Raw genomic sequence first — 20525 nt, 5'->3', positions numbered from 1 at the left:
ATAATGTTACGTAAGTGACGTAAAACTCCTTCCGGCTAGTTTAGCCCGCCTTCGAACAACAAAAGAGAGGGACGGAGTTGAAGCTCCGGAGGAAGATTTTTTTTTTTGCGGCCGTCATTTCGATAAGACGCTGTGCTCTGCTCTGCGAGGGGAAATGTCCTTTTATTTGGACTTCCGAAAGCAGATGAAGTGAAGTTATGTTAAAAACATTTCATTTTCAACACTTTCCCAGAGCAGTACAACGAAAACGTAATGTTGTGTTCGCTGCATTTCACTGAGGACGGCTTCAACAGTGTTTTGAAGCGCTCTGGAAGACGGGGCTGAATTCTCTTTGTATGGGGCGGGACATTTCCGACGCATGCGAAACCACTCTGTTGTGACCAATCACAACAGAGTGGGCTAGCTGACCAATCAGGGCAGACTTTGCTTTCTGGAGGGAGGAGCAAGCGCTACAACGGAGCATTTCAGAGAGAGGGTGAGAAGAGGTGCTGCAGGACAGCCAGGATGAGAAAAACAAGGAGGATTATGAGCATTAGCGCATGTAAACATGTTGTAACTGTAACTGGAGATAAAAATATGCACCTCGAGAATAACAGAATAGGGCCTGTTTAATTCATTCTAAATCAGAGACTGTCTTTTACTCAGTGAGGTTAACTGCTGCGTGTCGTCATCTATAGAAAGTTTTGAGTAGAGAACAGGATGTAGTCCTCCAGCTGGACCCTGACAGCCTGGGTTGTGTCCAGAGCCTCCACCTATCCAGTATTCGAGTGTAGTCCTGATTCAAGTTCTGGACTCTGGGAAATTTCTCTTTAGATCCACCTCCAGGAACATGTCTGCTGCTGTGTGTAACCTCTGCTGAGCCCAGAGGAGAATATGAGCCAGAAACAAGAGTCCCCAGAACAACTCCATAAAACTTATTTTTAACAGTAAAACAATGCAATGAGTGATACAAGTTATCAATTCTTAACATGCAAAGACAAACTAATGAGATCCTGAGCCAAAAGCCAAAATTGTTTCAGCAGAACTTGTTTCACTAATTTAATTCAATCTCAGTTTTATCATACTACCTCAGAATTCTGACTCATAAATAATAAGATACTAAACATGAGATTTACTATGACTTAATTCAAGTATCCAAGGCTATATTATTGTCATTATGCAATAAATGATTGCACATGAAATGAAAAGTAATTATAGCCCCCTCCATGCTACACACACGTATTAACAGATATTCAAAATATTTAAATTAGAATAAATTGTAAATAAAATAGAGCAATCTATATAAAAGTAGCCCTTAAGGAAGAAATTAAAAAATTGTAATAATACAAGACATATATACATGTTGTATGCTGCACGGTGGTGTAGTCTCGCCTCACAGCAAGAGGGGCCGGGGTTCAATTCCCGGGCTGGACAACCTTCTGTGTGGAGTTTGCATGTTCTCCCCGTGTCAGCGTGGGTTCTCTCCGGGTTCTCCGGCTTCCTCCCACAGTCCAAAGACATGCAGCTTAGGTTAATTGAAGACTCTGAAATTGCCCGTAGGTGTGAATGTGAGCGTGAATGGTTGTCTGTCTCTATATGTCAGTCCTGTGACAGACTGGAGACCTGTCCAGGTGAACCCTGCCTTCACCCATTGACAGCTGAGATCGGCTCCAGCACCCCTGCGACCCTTAACTGGATAAGCAGGTTATGGAAAATGGATGAATGGATGGATGGATATATACATGTATTTGTATATATACAAAAAAATGAGCTGAAATCAACGAAAAGCATCCTGATGTAGGTGTTGTTAATTTTTATATGAGTGAAGGTTGAGTAGAGAGCAGTGGAGGGGGCATCCTCTATGGATCTGTCGGTTATGTATGCAAACTGGTGAGGGTCCGACTGGCTGGGATGTTCTTTTTTTTTTATGTTGGAGAACACATTTTTCTTCTTTTTGTGCCTGTTATACTTTCTCCCCTCATTAACTTTAGTCTACAAGGGGCGGTCCATAGGCCACTGTCAATCAGAATTGTATCAGATAAATGGGTAACACTGCTGGGAAAATCTGGGAATCCTGCTCTAGGCCTTTCAACCAGGTTTCTACTGCTTAAGTGGCATTCTCTTAAGGTTTTCACTCGACGGGTGATTGAGCCTACGGCCCACTGATGAAAGTACTGCAATATTTATGCATTATGCAGTATTATGAACTGGTTGTTCATACAAAATTGTGTATCACAGTTTTTCTCCATTGTATACACCCTAAAAACCAGGTTGAGCAACTGCAACTACCACTGCTGTATTTTGTGATTGAATGAATACAACTCGTCAGTGGCCAACCCTCCCGTCTAGACACCAACAGGGCTGTAATTCGTCGTAAATTCAAACACTTTGTTTAAAGTCAAACAAACGGCGTTGTGTGCAGGGAGTCATACAATCTTCCCCAAAAACAAAATGAAACTCACCAAGTTGTCTAAAACAGTAAATAAATGTTGCTTCGAGAAGGTGTGACTTACCACAACCACAAGAGGCCCATGAGCCTGCAGCTGCAACAGGGCAACCAGAATTTGATCCCATTTGCTGCAGCAGAATGTGAGATTAGCTGTAGGCCACCTTAGTTGAAATGGATGTTTAAGTTTGTCTTTGAATTCCCATTCAGTCCATTTGATTTAGAATCGGTTGGGCACCTCCTCCTTTTGAGGGTCTGGTAAGTAACAAAGCAAAAAAAAATGATAAACTTAAGGAATGCAGAACTGAACCAGTAAACAATAATTAAACATAATAATAACTGTCTTTGTTTTACTTTAACCAGAAATGTTGATGTTATATGAACTGTAATCAAATAAAATGCAAAAACACCAATAAACCCAGAGTAGTATGTGTCTTCCGTTACAGAGCAATGATGGAGTTCTGGCTAATCAACCATTTAACAAGCAGGCCAAATTAGCAAGAGATAAGGCAGAGACATGGGAAGCAGTGGCGTGTCCTAACCCACTTTGGCACACTCCTGCATAAAATGTATAAATAAAAAAAAATGAATGTGGCAAGATTGCTTTACATGTGCAGCATTTTCTTTAAGTGTACATGTCCGGGATCACCTGTCACCCAAAAACTTAAAAGATTAAAGTAGCCAAAAAAGTATTGGAAAAATCTCAGTTCTGTATTATGTACAATCTGAACACCAATATATTAATATATCCTCGGTGCTTTACTGTCCATCACTGCTTCACACTATGAAGTCTTATATGTGATTGAAGCCCCTAAAGACATTTAGGGAAGCCAATGCAGAAGTTGCTTAAAACTTGCATTTTCTCTCCTGTCCATCAGGGGGCGACTCCTCTGGTTGTCAACACACTGCCCCTTGATAAAAATTGTGTATTTGTTCTGTACAGCTATTTTTAGTTGGGTTTTTCTGGGTTGTTCTTCTCCCTAGCTGGGTAATGTAACTCTGCTGTAACTGCCATTCAAGATGCTTTTATTCATATATTTAATTTACCCTGGACATAATATTGTACTGATACAAGCTGTGAATATTTGAGGCATTAACTCACAAAAAAAATGGTGTAATTTGAAACATTTTTTGCAATATCCAGTGATACTGTCTCTACTGACACAAGGTGGCAGGCTAGCCTCGGAAATGAGCGGAAGTGATGAAATAGCGCTCTATTTTAAGACTCCCAGATGCTCTAAGCTTGTTATTGAGGAGAGAGAGAGAGAGAGAGAGAGAGAAAAGAAACAAAGAAAGTGAGGCATGACAGAGAAGGGATGGAGAGATAACAACGAAGGAGGCAGTTGTGGAAGAAGAAAAAAGAGAAAGAGACATGGAGAGAAAGTAGGAGAGAGACAGACAGAGGAGGAGAGACAGAGATCTGGAGACGGAGACACAAAGGGACAAAGACATTTAAGGCACAGGGACAGAGAGAGGACATCTGACAACATGTTCAAAGTGAGAGAGGTAGAGAGACATTGAGCCAAAGGGGTTGACTCTGATGGCCAAACGTCCTTGGAGAATGGGGGGAGGGCAGCTCAGCAGCAGCTGGGTCAGAATTCACACACACACACACACACACACACACACACACACACACACACACACACACACACACACACACCCTACAAGTAATGATACAAGCTGTGACACACACACACACTCAGACACAAACATGCAGATATTCCATGGTAATAAAAAAGGAAAACATGTATGACACAAATACACAGAACTCTGTTATTTTATGTTTATATTTATTTTTTATTTGGCAGTCAGAGGATTTACAGAAGACAATTACTTTAACTAACGCCTGCTCCACAATTAGACAACACAATCTTGATTGTAGGAGAGAAACTAAAAAGCAAGCAAAAAACTAACCGGGTTCAAATCTATATCTCTATTATATCATCATCATCAAGACAGCTATCTCTGTTATCCGAGCAAATGATGTACTTTACTTCTCCAATATATTTTCATCAATTGGATCACCAATAAAGAAAAAAATAAATAAATGAAATAATAACAATGGAAGCATACTCCTTCAGTTAAATCTGAACATGAAAATCAATGTAACTTCCCGAGAACACCTGATTGATATTCGGTATCAAAGTTTTCCAGTTATAGGTATCTGTACATACATGGGTATGTACAGATAAGTATGCTGATCAGCTCCTCTTTACATTGGTAAAGAGGAGCTGATCAGCATACTTTTCATGCAACCAATCTGGCAATATGTTAACAAATATGCTCAAAAGAGAGTAGCAGTACCTGTAGCTGACTTATAACTGTACATTTTACGTGCTCTACTGATGGCTGTAATGCTGACATATGGGTTCCCAAACAGCCCTGAATGTTGGCGTTACCATGTGGTTGGTGCTTCAAGATTAACACCTTTTCACACAAAAGTCAAAATTTAACACTGAGCTGTTAAAAGAAAAAGAAAAGTAAAGCCAAGCAGCTCTGGATTCAAATTACAGCAGGATGCAAGTTCACAGAAAAACAGAAGGTAATTGCAGCGGTGATTATAACTGGGGTCTGGATGAAAAATCACCCACCCACGTGCTTTAAATGGCTAGTGCAGGTGATGTTAGAATCCCCTAGAGAAATAAATCCAGTCTGAATTTCAGAACCTTTGTCACAAATGCCTTTTCTGTCAAGTAAAGAACTGAATTAACTACATAAATAGAAGAGAGGGCTGTCACAGGGCACCATCCTGCAGTCCGACAGTAGCTTAACGCTGCATGTAACAGGTGAGCTCCCTGACAACACAACGTTTACTGCAGAGCTGTAGCTGAATTGACCACAGCTTCACTGACGGTTAAAGCACGGATCAGGACCAGAGAACAGAGAACAGAGAGAGATTTCCTATTTTGTTCAGAGCGGGCCTTACCATCTGATCTGATCTGATCTGGTGCCCTGGGCATGGCAGCCATCTCAGCCCCAATCATTGTGTTACTCCACTTACACAGAAACTTCTCAGCTTCATGTCTTTGTCATTAAGCCATGCAGATTACACTTGAAGGGAGAAACTGTATTTCTCAAAATCATGTTTATAGGGCCAATATAGACCACGTACTTGTTGTGGACTTTTGTTTGAACTAGTTTGAAATTAATTTTTACATTTTTTTGTTGTAAAAAAAGCACCTCAGGCTGGTTATCATGAGCTAGGTAGTATTAACACTGCAAAAGTACACATCAGGGGCTCCAACAACCAGAGATCTCTCAGCCATGAGACGGCTGTTCGTTCCCCATGTGAAACAAGAAGTCAGCGTTGATTTATTTGTCACTTAAACTGTGTACTTCATTTTAACACAAACTACAACCTTTTCTTAAACCTAACTAATACGTTTTGTTGCCTTAACCCAACTAAGTTGTTTCCTGTGAATACGGAAGTTTTTATTTTGAAAAGACTATATACATGAAACGAGCGTAAATCAACACGTTGCTGTACTTATGTAGGAAAAAGCCCAAATGAGGAGTAACTTTTGGTAAGATATCATAGGAACCGCTGTATGAGGATACGTTGACCACTTCGGGCCGGCTTCAATTTGAAGTTGAAGTTTATTGCTAGAGCAGCTGGTAACACACTTTCGGGTTTTGGTGATTAGCAGGTCAAAAGATGTCTATGTGTCTAAGCTAAATGAAAAGTTAGAGGTGTCTAACTTACATATAGTCTTTGTTTTATCAAAATTTTGTTGAATCTGTTTGTTCATTTAACAGCTTCTTCAGGTTATCCTTTGGCGACCCATTTGTTGTCTGAATGACTTCTGCGTTCTGCATGTGAGGCTCCCACTGCTCAGTATTGTGTCATGGCCTGGGGCTGCTTCACTGATGTCAGAGCTAGTTTGTTTTTTTTCTCACTGGAAATCACAAGCAGCATGACTGTCCCAGTGTACTTGAGAGGGATGCCACTCTGTCAGGATTTGGCTATTTGGTCAAAAGACTTGCGAAGAATATGAGTGAAACAACATTTTGCGAAACCCAGAGTGACAAATTATAGTCACAGTGAATTCAAAATGAACACAAGGCCACATGTCAAAACATAATACTATATAAAGTCCGGAAAATAACTGCATCTGTGTTAAATGCTGAGCATAAAGAGTGACTTAGAGTTGAATCAGTTATTTGAATCCTGTAAGTACTAGTGCCAGCCTTCTAATTTCCCTGCTGCTCTTTCTGTCCTCTTCCTTTAAGCTTTATCGACATGCAGCACAATGCAGGAAATCCATTCCGTCGCCGATCCAAGAGGAAAATCATTGAAGAATTCAGACTGAATTGATTGGATTTTGGGAACCAATCTGTCGGGTTTTAGATAGAAGTCTACAGTATATTACAGAGTCCCTGCTGTCTCAATTTGATAAGGGCACAGCCACAATCAGTACTGGTATTCATGGTCACAAACAGAAAGTAATAGGGTGAAACGAATATGACAGCGTTTAAAAACATGTAACTGAATATCATCAGTGTTATTGGGAATGCTTCACAGCTGTTAGTTTGGATTTACACATCAGTCACTAATTTAACAATAAGTTACAAATGATTTACAATATTTCACTTTCTTAAATAAGAGGATTTCATAGTTCATTGAAAACAAAAGCCACCTAAACTAAAGTAAAAGAAGAGACTATATCTGGATTATCAACACGACAAGAGGCAGGAAGAACAGTCTAAATCAGGAGTCACCAACCTGTTCTCCTCTGAGAGCTCATTTGACAAAATGAAAGTCATAGCACCAGTCATCACCTTGATTACAATACTGGCATAGGGGAAAGGTATTTTGTGTTTTGTTAGGATGTGCGCCACTAAAGGAAGCCTGTTGCTGCGTTGGTCATCTTTGTCAGTTTGGTAAACAGAGACTGTTGTCTTTTAAGCTTTGTTTTCTGCTCCTTTACCTTCTCTGTTCCTAGTCTACTACCTGTCGGAACTTCCCGTGAAAAGTTGCTGTTGACTTTTGGTATTTTACCGCTTCACATTTCAAATTAGACACACACAATTGAAACACATGTGGAAGTCCTTCATTTGTTTGACTCCCCCTACCACCCCCATGCCATAAGTGGACTTTCTCACAAGTTATACTCATTATTCTGGGCAACTTGCAATAATTGTTGCTTGATATACTACGCCACTTGTTGACATAAATAGGCTGGTACACTGCCTGGATGAGCAGCATACGAGTCCCGCGACCTCTTGCTTTTTATTTTGCCGCTTATGTTAACAGGTTAGAACAGTGTAGATCAGGTGCGACTAGGCTTTGCATCAGTTGCGTTTCTTTTTGAGGTGTTGCCTATCTTTTCATTCTGAGCTCGTTACAAAGCAAAAATAGATAGTGGTAAAGATCTTTTGACAGTATATTAACACACACACATAAAAAGTTTATTTTTATTTATTTTTAACTCAGCCAATGTTTATTTTTCAAAAATAAAAGCCCCCTTGCGTCTTTCTGAGGACAGAATACAAGCAAGTCTTTTATTCTGAAATATTTGCAGGAAACTATGAATTGAGTACTGGATTTTAATAGTGGATTACTATCATTATTTACAAATGATAAACACTTCTTAACCCCGTTTGTTCCGCCTAAACTAAATATAAATGTAATTTATATTGACGGGGCAGAGATTAAAATAGTAGCTAGCTATCCAAATACAAATGCCTAAAAAAGTACTGAAGGTCTGCATATTTTCAGGCCGAAATGACTGCAAAATGTAAAAATATTAAATATAACACTCACGCTTTCTCTCCAATGTTGATTTACCCAAAGATAAAGAAACAAATTTGAATAATACATTTTCAGTTATTATTATTTCATGTTGATTTGACACACTGTACTTCAATGTGACAGTTGATGTGACTGCATTGTTGGAGCTAAATAAATGCAGTCATACATTATGGACTTGCCTTTGATATTCCTTCTCATTATCAAATTTGATCTGTAGGCCAACAGATATCATATTTTCACTTGTTTTTATTGTTGTAACATTATATTTTTGTACCATGATCAATTTGTTTAAATACCTACATATAACGTCTTTTTATTAATCAAATAAATGTATGGACAAACTGTGGAGATATATGTTTAAGTAATAAAATGCATACAAAAATATATTTAAAATATTATATGTATATTACCAAGATTTGCATATCAAGATATGCATAAGACATGTGATGTTCATGTCATGGAACTGCTGATGTAGGTTACTCCTTTGGACTTCAGGTTTTACACTCTACGGACCTTTTACATGTAAAAAAATATTTACAGTTCTGGAAAAAATTAAGAGACCTCTTCAAAATGATCAGTTTCTCTGGTTTTACTATTTATTGGTATGTGTTTGAGTAAAATGAAAAATGTTGTTTTATTCTATAAACTACTGACAACATTTCTCCCGAAGTTCAAATAAAAATATTGTCACCAATAAATAGTAAAACCAGAGAAACTTTTGAAGTGGTCTCTTAATTTTTTCCAGAGCTGTATAACACACTAAAGGAGAGGGAAAGCATAATAGGGCCACTTTAAAACACATTTCCTCATTTCCTCTCTCCTCGCATGGTTTCCTTTTAAAAGACGCAAGTGAGAGAAACAGGGATGCAATTAGGAGACTTGGGATTTACCCCAGGTGTCACAGTTGGTCAAAAAGACAACTGGGGATGGACCCAAATACAGATAGACACGGGGAGCAGAAGGATAATAAAAGTTGATTTTAAGAAAGAAATGTCCTAAACAAAACTTAAACATGTGAGAAGCAAAGTAGTAGCTGAAAATTCAAGAAACCAGAACGGGCAAAACGACACGAAATAGGATCAGGTAGATCACAGGGTTAAAATACACAGGTGGATTCAATCAGGGGCAGGGCAGATAATCACAGTGGCGGGAAAACACACAAAGGCAGGAAGTGAAGTTATCTGAAACGAGAGGAGAAGTGAGTAACAAAATATAACAGGGAACACTCGCATGAAAAAAATAAAGAAACTTAACTTGGGAACAGGAGGAGACATGACAAACACAGATGCCGCACAGAAAGAAGGAGGAGACCACAAAGATCGGAAGTCAAACAAACACAGGACACAAGAGTCGGGGAAATTTAAAATAAAACAGGAAACTAACTAAACCAAAACCGAAACAACAATGTCAGGTTTAGGCAACAAAAATACTTAAAGATACACGAGTTTGTATGACATCTTACACAAAGTCATTCCTCATTCTTTGTGCTTTTTCCTACGAATGAAAAAAAACTTTTGTAGTTTTGTTGACAATGGTGATGGCAACAAAACTACTTAGGTAGGTTTTAGGAAAAGATGGTGGTTTGGGTTTAAATAACTATGGAAGCAACATTACAAATAAATCAACGTTGACGTCATGTTTCACAGCGTAACAGACAGCAGTCTCATTGGGAAAACATTGGAGTTCTGCCCATCTTGTTGGCCTTTTTGCGGTCTTCTAATTTCCAACTAAATTATTAAATTGATTACATACGATTTGCTTTTGTGGGATGTCTACAAATTACAGTGCATTCATTTTTTGTAGGTAAAGCTATGAACTCTGTGTGAGAACAGCCTGACCAAGCGTCCATATGTGAGTCAAGTTTGGAATGTGAACTGGATTGACATTGTGATAATCCACCAGAATGCCCCAGTCACTCTTATTTTACTCTACAACCTCCTTCCCTTTACCCATTCATTAATCCATCCCCCATCAAAGCCATTAAGCAGTGGGTAGTGATGAGCAGAGATAGCAGCCTCTTTCTTTCCTCCTCTCCACACCGTCTTTTTTTACTTCCCAATAAATCACAGAGATTTTTTTCACTCTCTCCACACGCTGTAGTAAAACTGAGGCAAACACTTCATTTTTTATGATTCCTACTGTATGTTAGAGTTGACGTGCTTCATGTTCAGATGTTCCACAGCAACATTGGACGAGATTAGATTTACAGCATAATGAAGGTAATAAAATATCAGACGTGCTCCTCCGGCAATTTAAATATGAGTAAAGTACTTTTTGGACAGCAGAGAATTACAGATTCAATTACATTACTGGATGTAACACAATAACTTTCAATATATTGTTTTTTCACACCTTTTTGTCATTCTAAACCTCCATATTGCTGTTATTTGAATAGTTCATGATAGTAGGTTTTGTAATGTAAATCTTTTTTTTGGTGTAAGGTATAGTTTTACATTTGGGAAAAAATATTTTGCTTCTTATTTCTGAGAGTGAGACGAAAAATGTTGATATCAATCTCATGCTTGCACGTTAGGTTCAGAGCTGGAGCAAGATGTATTCTACACATGGGCAAAAAAGGATGAACAAAAAATGATGAACAAAAAATTATGAAATTATGAACTTTTCCACACATAAATGATGATAATTAAGTTAAGAGACAGAATAAAATGAACAAAACATTGTCTACATTAATATGCACACTAATATTCCACTTTTATTCCAAAATAGGACAATATTCCAAATTTGATATGGGTTACGTAAACAGCATATTCCTTTTGGATAACCCGAATTAGGCCTTATTTCCAATGTAGCATTTTTCTGATTAAGACGCAGGACATGCCGATACCATTAGTTTTTGGGAGCATTCTCTGGACATGTGTACAGCATATAAGAAAGCATCCTGACTCTAAATCATCGGTGGGCAATTATTTTTCCCAAGGGGCCGCATGTGAAACTGGGACTGTTGTGGAGAGCAGGACCAAAAGACTGAACTCAATTCTGCTCAATATTATTCCACCTCTTTATAAAAAGCAGTACATTATATGGTTGTGATAAGCTGCGAGTGGTAAGAGTAAATGTTATGATCAGTTATTAAATGTTATGGAATGTAACTAAGTATATTTGCTTAAGTACTGTACCTAAGTACAAATTCAAGGTACTTTACTTAAGTATTTACATTTGATTCAACATTGAACTTATACTCCACTACATCTCAGAGGGAAATATTGAACTTTTTACTCCACTACATTCGTCCGGCAGCTTTAGTTAGTAGTTACTTTGCACATTACAAATTTTCAAACCATTCCTAACTATCCAAACTGAACAACAGTGTATACAGGGGTTACAATTAGCTCCATCTTAAACATATGCAGCAGGAGTAATGATCCAAACAAATATACATATGTAATATTCTTATACAATAATAAAACACTAACAGGGATCATGTTTCTGTAAAATTAGTGCTTTTATCAATATTGTTTGTAGTCCAATTCCCTCATTTTCTGTTTTTCAGTTCAGTGCGAGAAATCTAGTCTTTGTTGGGCTTGAACGAGTGCACTGAAGTCAGGTTGAATGTCAGAGGTGGATATGCGAAGGACAGCTGACAGGTGTTCGTCAGTGTGAGAGGATCTGTATCTTGATTTGTTGAACTTCATCACGGAGAATGTTTGTTCACATATGTAGGTAGATCCAAAGAGAACCAACATCTTCTGAGCATGCCTCCTCATGTGTGGAAAGTTCTCCTCTTTGAGAGAAGAATACAAATCCAGTAGTGATGCTGACAGTGCTCTGCCAGTACTGTATCAGACTGCAGGTCAATGAGAATGTTACCCTCCATCTGGCTTGAAAGAAACTGCAACTTTCTCATGAAAGCCTTCACCATGCTGTACAGGCCATGTGCAAATAGGCCCTTGCCTTGCGGTTTGGTATTTAGACCATTCATGAGTGCAGTCATCAACAGAAAATGCAAGATCTGTCATCCAGTTTACATCAGAGAGCTCTGAGATGTCCTTGCCTTTCTTCTCACAAAACTCTTGAATCTCAGCTCTCAGGTCCCATACTCTTTTAAGCACTTTGCTTTCCCGCGATGTCCTCGATCCTCCTCGTTACGGTGCGCCTGGAGAGGGACACATTCGCGAATGCTTCTTTTTTCTCGGGGCATAGTAGTGCAAACAAACACTCTTTTATAAACTCCCCATCAGAGAATGGCTTACTGTTTTTTGCAATTTTGTGGGATATCACAAAGCTGGTCTTGGTTGCACCATCCCTGGATGTGCAAACTTTGGTAAACAGGCCTTGTTGCTTTTGCAGCTTAGCTAGCAAATCCTCCGATGTCCGAGCCCGCTCTGAATCAGTGAAGTCTTTGTATTTTTCTGCGTGTTTCGTCGCGTAATGGCGATTCAAATTGTAATCCTTTAGTACTGCGACCTGTTCTCCACAAACTAAGCACACGGCTTGACCTTTGATTTCAGCAAAGAAATACTTAGAAGTCCATATTTTCTTAAAAACTCTACACTCTGTATCAATCTTTCTCTTTTTATAATAGGCTGCCATTTTTGAGGTCTAACCGCTAACTTACGTCTCCGTAAAATCAGTTCGCCAAGACGTTGCAGTGACGTTGCTGCTCGCACACATTCATGTTCACGTACGTACGTAATTAAAAAAATAATAATACAAACCGGCATGGGTTGTGCAGCGGGTTATTAAAAGCGCCCAAAACATCATTGGTACCCATCTACCTAGCATCAGTGATATTGGTGACAAGAGGTGCCTGCAAAGAGCTCTTCAAAGGATATTAATAGACAATACCCAGCCACCACCTGATGGTGTCTGGAAAGAGTTACGGAAGTATCAGCTTGCGAACCACCCGACTTCAAAACAGCTTCTTTTCTCTTGCTGTGAGACTCCTAAATTCATCCTCCATTTATAATGTGGTTTTATTTTGTCTGTTTACCAAACCTCAATGAATCGGACAATACAAGGTTGTGGCACCTCGCCCGGAATAGGGAAACCGGGGCACCCTCCTGGAGCCAGACCTGGTAGGGGAGCTCGCCGGCGAGCGTCTGGTGGCCGGGCCTTGGCACATGGGGCCCGGCCGGGCCCAGCCCGAAAAAGCTACATCGTGCCGCCACCCTGTGGGTCCACCACCCGCAGGGATAGGCATTGGGGTCGGGTGCAATGTGAGCTGGGCGGCAGGCTGGGGCGGAAACCTGGGTGTGCTGACCCCCGGCATCACAGACTAGCTCTAGGGACGTGGAATGTCACCTCTCTGGCGGGGAAGGAACCGGAGCTGGTGCGGGAGGTGGAACGCTACCAGCTAGATATAGTTGGGCTCACCTCCACGCATAGCACCGGTTCTGGAACCAAACTCCTGGAGAGGGGCTGGACTTTTTCCTTTTCCGGAGTTGCCCAGGTGAGAGGCGCCGGGCGGGTGTGGGGATAGTCACAAGCCCCCGGCTGAGCGCCGCTGTTCTGGAGTTCTCCCCGGAGAACGAGAGGGTTGCCTCTCTGCGACTGGGAATCGCAGGAGGAAAGTCTCTGACTGTTGTTTGTGCCTATGTACCAAACGGCAGTTCGGAGTACACGGCCTTCTTGGAGTCCTTGGGTGGTGTTCTGGAAAGGGCGCCGACTGGGGACTCCATAGTTGTTCTGGGAGACTTCAACGCTCACGTGGGTAATGATGGAGAAACCTGGAGGAGTGTGATTGGGAGGAACGGCCTGCCCGATCTGAACCCGAGTGGTGCTTTGTTGTTGGACTTCTGTGCTAGTCATGGACTGTCCATAACAAACACCATGTTTGAGCATAGGGAGGTTCATAAGTGTACTTGGTACCAGAACACCCTAGGCCAAAGGTCTATGATTGACTTTGTAGTTGTGTCATCAGACCTGCGGCCGTATGTCTTGGACACTCAGGTGAAGAGAGGAGCAGAGCTGTCAACTGATCACCACCTGGTGGTGAGTTGGATCAGGTGGCGGGGGAGGCTGCCGGACAGACCCGGTAAACCCAAATGTGTAGTGAGGGTGAACTGGGAACGTCTGGCTGAGGATCCTGTCCGCAAGGTCTTCAACTCCCACCTCCGGAACAATTTCTCGTGCATCCCGGGGAGGCTGGGGACATGGAATCCGAGTGGGCCATGTTCAAATCCTCCATTGTGGAAGCTGCTGCTAGGAGTTGTGGTCGGAAGGCGATCGGTGCCTGTCGTGGCGGCAATCCAAGAACCCGCTGGTGGACACCAGCGGTGAAGGAGGCCGTCAAGCTGAAGAAGGAGGCCTTTCAGGCTTGGTTGGGCGAGGGGTCTCCTGAATCAGCAGGCAGGTACCGGTTGGCCAGAAGGGCTGCAGCTGCGGCGGTTGCTGAGGCAAAAACCCGGGTGTGGGAGGAGTTCGGCGAGGCCATGGAGAAGGACTTTCGAATGGCCTCAAGGAAGTTCTGGCAAACCGTGAGACGACTCAGAAAGGGGAAACAGGGCTTTTCTCAGGCTGTGCTCAGCAGGGGGGGAGAACTGCAGACCCGGACTGGGGATATTGTCGAGCGGTGGAAAGAACACTTTGAGGAACTCCTGAACCCGACCAACACGTCCTCTGTGGAAGAGGCAGAGTCTGAAGACTCAGGGAAGTCTCGTCCATATGCCTGGCAGAGGTCGTTGAGGTAGTTAAAAAGCTCTTCAGCGGCAAAGCGCCAGGAGTGGATGAGATTCGACCGGAGATGCTAAAGGCTCTGGACATTGTTGGGCTGTCTTGGTTGACACGTCTCTTCACTGTCGCGTGGAAGTCGGGTACAGTGCCTGTGGAGTGGCAGACCGGGGTGGTGGTTCCCATTTTCAAAAGGGGGACCGGAGAGTGTGCTCCAATTATAGGGGTATCACACTGCTCAGCCTCCCCGGGAAAGTTTACTCCAGGGTGCTGGAAAGGAGGCTCCATCCGATTGTCGAACCTCAGATTCAGGAGGAGCAATGCGGATTCCGTCCTGGACGTGGAACAGCGGACCAACTCTTTACCCTTGCAGGTCTGTTGGAGGGTGCATGGGAGTTTGCTCATCCAGTCTACATGTGTTTTGTGGACTTGGAGAAGGCCTTCGACCGTGTCCCTCGGGGAGTCCTGTGGGGGTACTGCGGGAATATGGGGTACCTGGTTCGTTACTACGAGCCATTCGGTCCTTGTATGACCAAAGTGAGAGCTGTGTCCGGATACTCGGCACAAAGTCGAGCTTGTTCCCAGTGCGTGTTGGCCTCCGCCAGGGCTGCCCATTGTCACCAATCCTGTTTGTGATTTTCATGGACAGGATTTCAAGGTGCAGCCGGGGGAGGAGAGTTTCCGGTTTGGGACCTCAGAATCGCATCCCTGCTTTTTGCAGATGATGTGGTTCTGTTGGCTTCTTCAGAACGTGACCTTCAGCACGCACTGGGGCGGTTCACAGCAGCCGAGTGTGAAGCGGTCGGGATGAGAGTCAGTACCTCCAAGTCTGAGGCCATGGTTCTCTTCCAGAAAACGGTGGATTGCACCCTCTGGGTTGGGAGTGAGTCACTGCCCCAAGCGAGGGAGTTCAAGTATCTCGGGATCTTATTTACGAGTGAGGGTAAAATGGAGCGGGAGATGGACAGGCGGTTCGGTGCAGCGTCAGCAGTGATGCGGGCGTTGTACCGGACCGTTTTGGTGAAGAAGGAGCTGAGCCGAAAGGCAAAGCTCTCGATTTACCAGTCCATCTACGTTCCAACCCTCACCTATGGTCATGAGCTTTGGGTAGTGACCGAAAGAATGAGATCGCGAATACAAGCGGCCGAAATGAGCTTCCTTCGTAGGGTGGCTGGGCTCAGCCTTAGAGATAGGGTGAGGAGCTCAGACATCCGGAGGGAGCTCGGAGTAGAGCCGCTGCTCCTTCGTGTCGAAAGGGGCCAGCTGAGGTGGCTCGGGCATCTGATCAGGATGCCTCCTGGACGCCTCCCTTTAGAGGTTTTCCAGGCACGTCCAACTGGTAAGAGGCCCCGGGGTAGACCCAGAACACGCTGGAGAGATTATATATCTCGTCTGGCCTGGGAACACCTCGGGGTTCCCCAGGAGGAGCTGGAAAGTGTTGCTGGGGAGAAGGACGTCTGGAGGACCCTCCTTAGCTTGCTGCCCCCGCGACCCGGCCCCGGATAAGCGGAAGGAGATGGATGGATGGATGGATGTTTACAATGTTGGGAGTCTGTTCCCATTCATAGTCATGAAAAGACTGAGGAACAAAGTTACAACGGTTACAACAAGTGACACTACGGGAGCAACATGACTGCAAATGGAAAAGGAGGGAAAATTTAAGTTATTTAAAGACTGTAGCCATAGGACGTAAATCATTGGGGAGTTTAACATTAATCAGAGTATGCTTGGTTGCATGTAAACAGGAATATAAGTGGAATATTCATTTTCAATTAACAGCTTAGTGGGGATATTGTCTTTTTGGTATAAGGGCAAAAACTGAAATATATTGTGCATGTAAATCTCGTCATTGTTAGTTTAGGTTGTTAGTTTAGGTTTGTCTGACATTATTGCAGTCTACACATCAGCTTGCACAGCGGTCATCAAACTTAATTTTTTGTAATTAATTTAATCATTCATTATTTGGAGATATGATTTTATTGTATAACTGGAAGTATGTCATTGTTGAATGTGATGATTGAGATACCACTGCCGACGTTGGTTCACAGGTATATGTGACAAGCAGATAATACAGGCTCTATTTGTGCAGTGTAGAGCACTTTTCATATTGGGATCCAGCCTCATAAACCACCAAGTTCAACTCCTGTGTAGTGTACGATTAAAGTGCAATGTGTATCAATGTGAATTGGTAACAGTGTTGACGTTAGAGGGACCTCTATGTATTGAGTTGCAGAGATATCTACTGATATGAGCATGCTAAACAGCTAGCGACCTGTCTTGTCATACCTCTTTTACCTGGAGAGGCGATAGTTAGTCACTGTGGCTTCCAGTCTGAGAACACATTTCATATGCAAGGAAATTTAACAACATTTCCCAAATCTACTTCCATTTTAACTATATCCAGATAATCTTAGAACAATATGAAACTCAGCGTTACTAAAGTTAGAGTGTAGCCCTCTAAATTCGTTGATTACCTTCTCAATGTATTGTTTCTACCCTGGAGAAAAGGTTACTCTGAGACTAAACCGAGTTGGAGTGTCAACCGTAGTTTCACCAGGATGCTTGTTGATAATGAGCAGTTGACCTCATGCAGATGGCGTTGTTGTCACCATCCAACTCTCCTTTTTATGACCCTCTGACCTTCAACCTTCCCTTTCTCCCCCTGCTCTTTTCCCTCACAGGACAGTATGATGTCATTTCTCGGTGCCTCCCCCATCCCATGGGACCATAACCAATCAGCCAGAGTGGTGTCCCCCCACTGAACCTCTTAACTCTCGACCTGCCGCCTCACCATTATCTGCCCAGCGACACCTACCACTGACACCCCCAGTGTATATGTGTGTGTGTATGTGTGTATGCAGTTGTGTATATGTGTGTGTCTGTTTGGGGGGAGAGAGAGAATGAGCCACAGAAACATGCACTGGAGTATCAATCTATGTTTGAGAATGTGAGCCATTATACATGTGTGTCAGTGAGTTATGATCTTTTAGTCATAGTCAGAGGTCATAGGTCGCACACACACACAGACACACGCACACACGCACACACACACACACACACACACACACACACACACACACACACACACACACACACACACACACACACACACACACACACTATGACACCTTCTATATGAGTGAATGGAAAAAGTCACTTCAGCAAACTTAAAGGCCTATTAATCATACTATGCGTCCCACAGGGCAGGCATTATGCACGCACGCACGCACACACACACACACACACACACACACACACACACACACACACACACACACACACACACGCACATTATAATATAATGTACTTGCCAAGTGTGTTAAAGATATGAGGTGTAATTATAGAGATAGATAATGCCATTCTATAGATGACATAATCTTAAGGATTTAACTTAGAGAAGATGTTAAACATTAACAGCCTTTTTACTGAAATCATAGACTGTATATAAGAAGAAGTGGACGTGTTCATCATGATGTCACCCATTGGTTTGGAGACTGCCGTTTTGAAGCCTCGAGTTCTGCAATTTGGCCGTCGCCATCTTGGATTTCTGTTATTTGTTTCGCAATCAATGAAGGGAAGTTACCATATTTCAAATGCGGAGGATTGACGTAGAGACGCCGTATACGGCTCTGGTAGAGACATGTCAATCACAGTAAGCCCGCCCTAAAGCATATCCTGCTTTATGGTATATTTGACTCTAAATGGACCATAATTTGACTTGAAACTAGAGATTGAGACCATAAACTCATTTTTACAATGTTTACTGAGGGAATAAATCAAGTGAGAAGTAGGGTCATTTTCTCATAGACTTCTATACAACTTCTATACAAAATTAAACGAGTTACGCTGCTTTCAAGTTTTCAGCGACGCTGCAGTATAAGGCTAACAAGCAGACTAGCAAGCTCACACCCGATTTGAAGATGGCCGCAGAAAGTGTCAAAGATAAAGGCAAAAAATACTATTTTTACGAGGGAAAGGGGAAACAGTTTTGTGAATGGCAAATGTGTGTGGCTCATTTGCAGTGTGAGCTTGTCAGATGGTAAAAGTTGCATCATCGAGCAATACTTTGCCTATGTCCACAGCAACTTTTGATGGACTTGCTGGCTGGTAAACGTTCAGGAACAGAGACGGTAAAGGAGCTAAAAACAAAGCTTAAAAGTCGTGTTTACCAAACTGTCGAAGAAGGCCAACGCAGCAATGCAGGCTTTGTTTAGTGTCGCACATCCCAACAAAAGACACAAAGTCCTTCACCTATGGCCGGATTGAAATAGAGGCGATGGCTGCAGTGGCTGAAACATTATTAAAGGGCCATAAAGCAAGACAGAAATTATGTCTGCTATTGGCGATTTACAACTTGGTGCTACGAGTTGCTCTCGACCACTTTCATTTTCTCAAATTAGCTCTCAGGGGGAAAAAAGGTGGGAGACCCCTGATCTATAACATGGAATAAACATTTTTTATGAATTTCTTCTTCAAGACATTTGGCATGAGGATGGTGCTATGGGAAAGCTCTCCAAAACGGAGAGAGTTCATCCTATGGGGAGCATGAATGTGTTCTGTAAATTTTACATAAATCTGACCATTACGATTAAATATTGTGTTTTTTATATACTGTATATATATATTTTTTTATATATATATTTGGCATAATTTTGACACTGGAGGAAAGGTCAGGGTGATGGCCAGAGACATAAGGATTCATCCTCTGAGGAACCTGAATATTTACAGAGAATGTCATAGAGATCTTGTAGTTTTTTAAAGATAATATAGCATGAAAAGGTTGTTGAGGAACTTTAATCTGATGGTTGTGCCGAAGAGGAAAGTTGAATGAGATACAACAATCCTTAGAATTCATCCGCTGGATTCCATGACTATCCGTACCCAATTGCATAGCAAACTGGCCGGTGCTTGTTGAGCTATGTTGCCCCGGAGCAAAGAGTTGAATGTCATTAAATTCAGCCTGCTATCAGAAAGCACAGTGCATGCTTAAGTGTTAGCACAGAGCCCACTATCTCAGCTTTCAAGGGTGGGATTACAGAAGCTCTTTTGTCTGTGTGAGTCTATAATAAGTAAGGCATCGCTTCTCTGTGAGAATGTGTTTGTGAGCGTGTGGGGGTGTGTGTGTGTGTGTGTGCGTGTGCATGTGAGTGAATGGACAGTGACACAGTGGCAAGAAGCCTTCCAACCACAAACCACAGCAGTTAGCGGTTAGCATCGAGGTGCCAGCAGGACGACACGCTGAGAATGTGAGCCTCGAATCTCAACTCCTCTCTCACGCCAAATTTCTCTGTTTCCAGTCCCTGCTTCTCCACGAGACAGACAACCCGTGTCTATGTTTGTTCCAGTCACTTCATTTCACCAAACATTTTCCTCTTTTCAATGATACTTGGCAAATTCCAATTTTTTTTTCAGACTTTGCAGACTAGAGCCAGCATACTGTCTGACATGTATTGCATTATGGGCCATATGCTAATGTGATGGCTTTATGGAGTCCTGGCGCTGCAGTGTTCCAATATAAAAAGCTCCTTCACATTCCAGAAGACATGATGCAGAGCTGACATACGCTGACTGTCTGTGAGAGTTAAGAGGACAACTATATGGCAATAGGCCTATATGGATATTAATTGTAATCCCAATGGATTATGGGGGTTGTAACCAGTTGGTGTTATTTTTTCTACTCACAATTCTGCACTGTTTGGAACATTACATGACTGT

This window comes from Anoplopoma fimbria, chromosome 4 (assembly GCF_027596085.1).
Source record: "Anoplopoma fimbria isolate UVic2021 breed Golden Eagle Sablefish chromosome 4, Afim_UVic_2022, whole genome shotgun sequence".
Taxonomy (NCBI): domain Eukaryota; kingdom Metazoa; phylum Chordata; class Actinopteri; order Perciformes; family Anoplopomatidae; genus Anoplopoma; species Anoplopoma fimbria.
Note: the sequence above shows the minus strand (reverse complement) of the source record.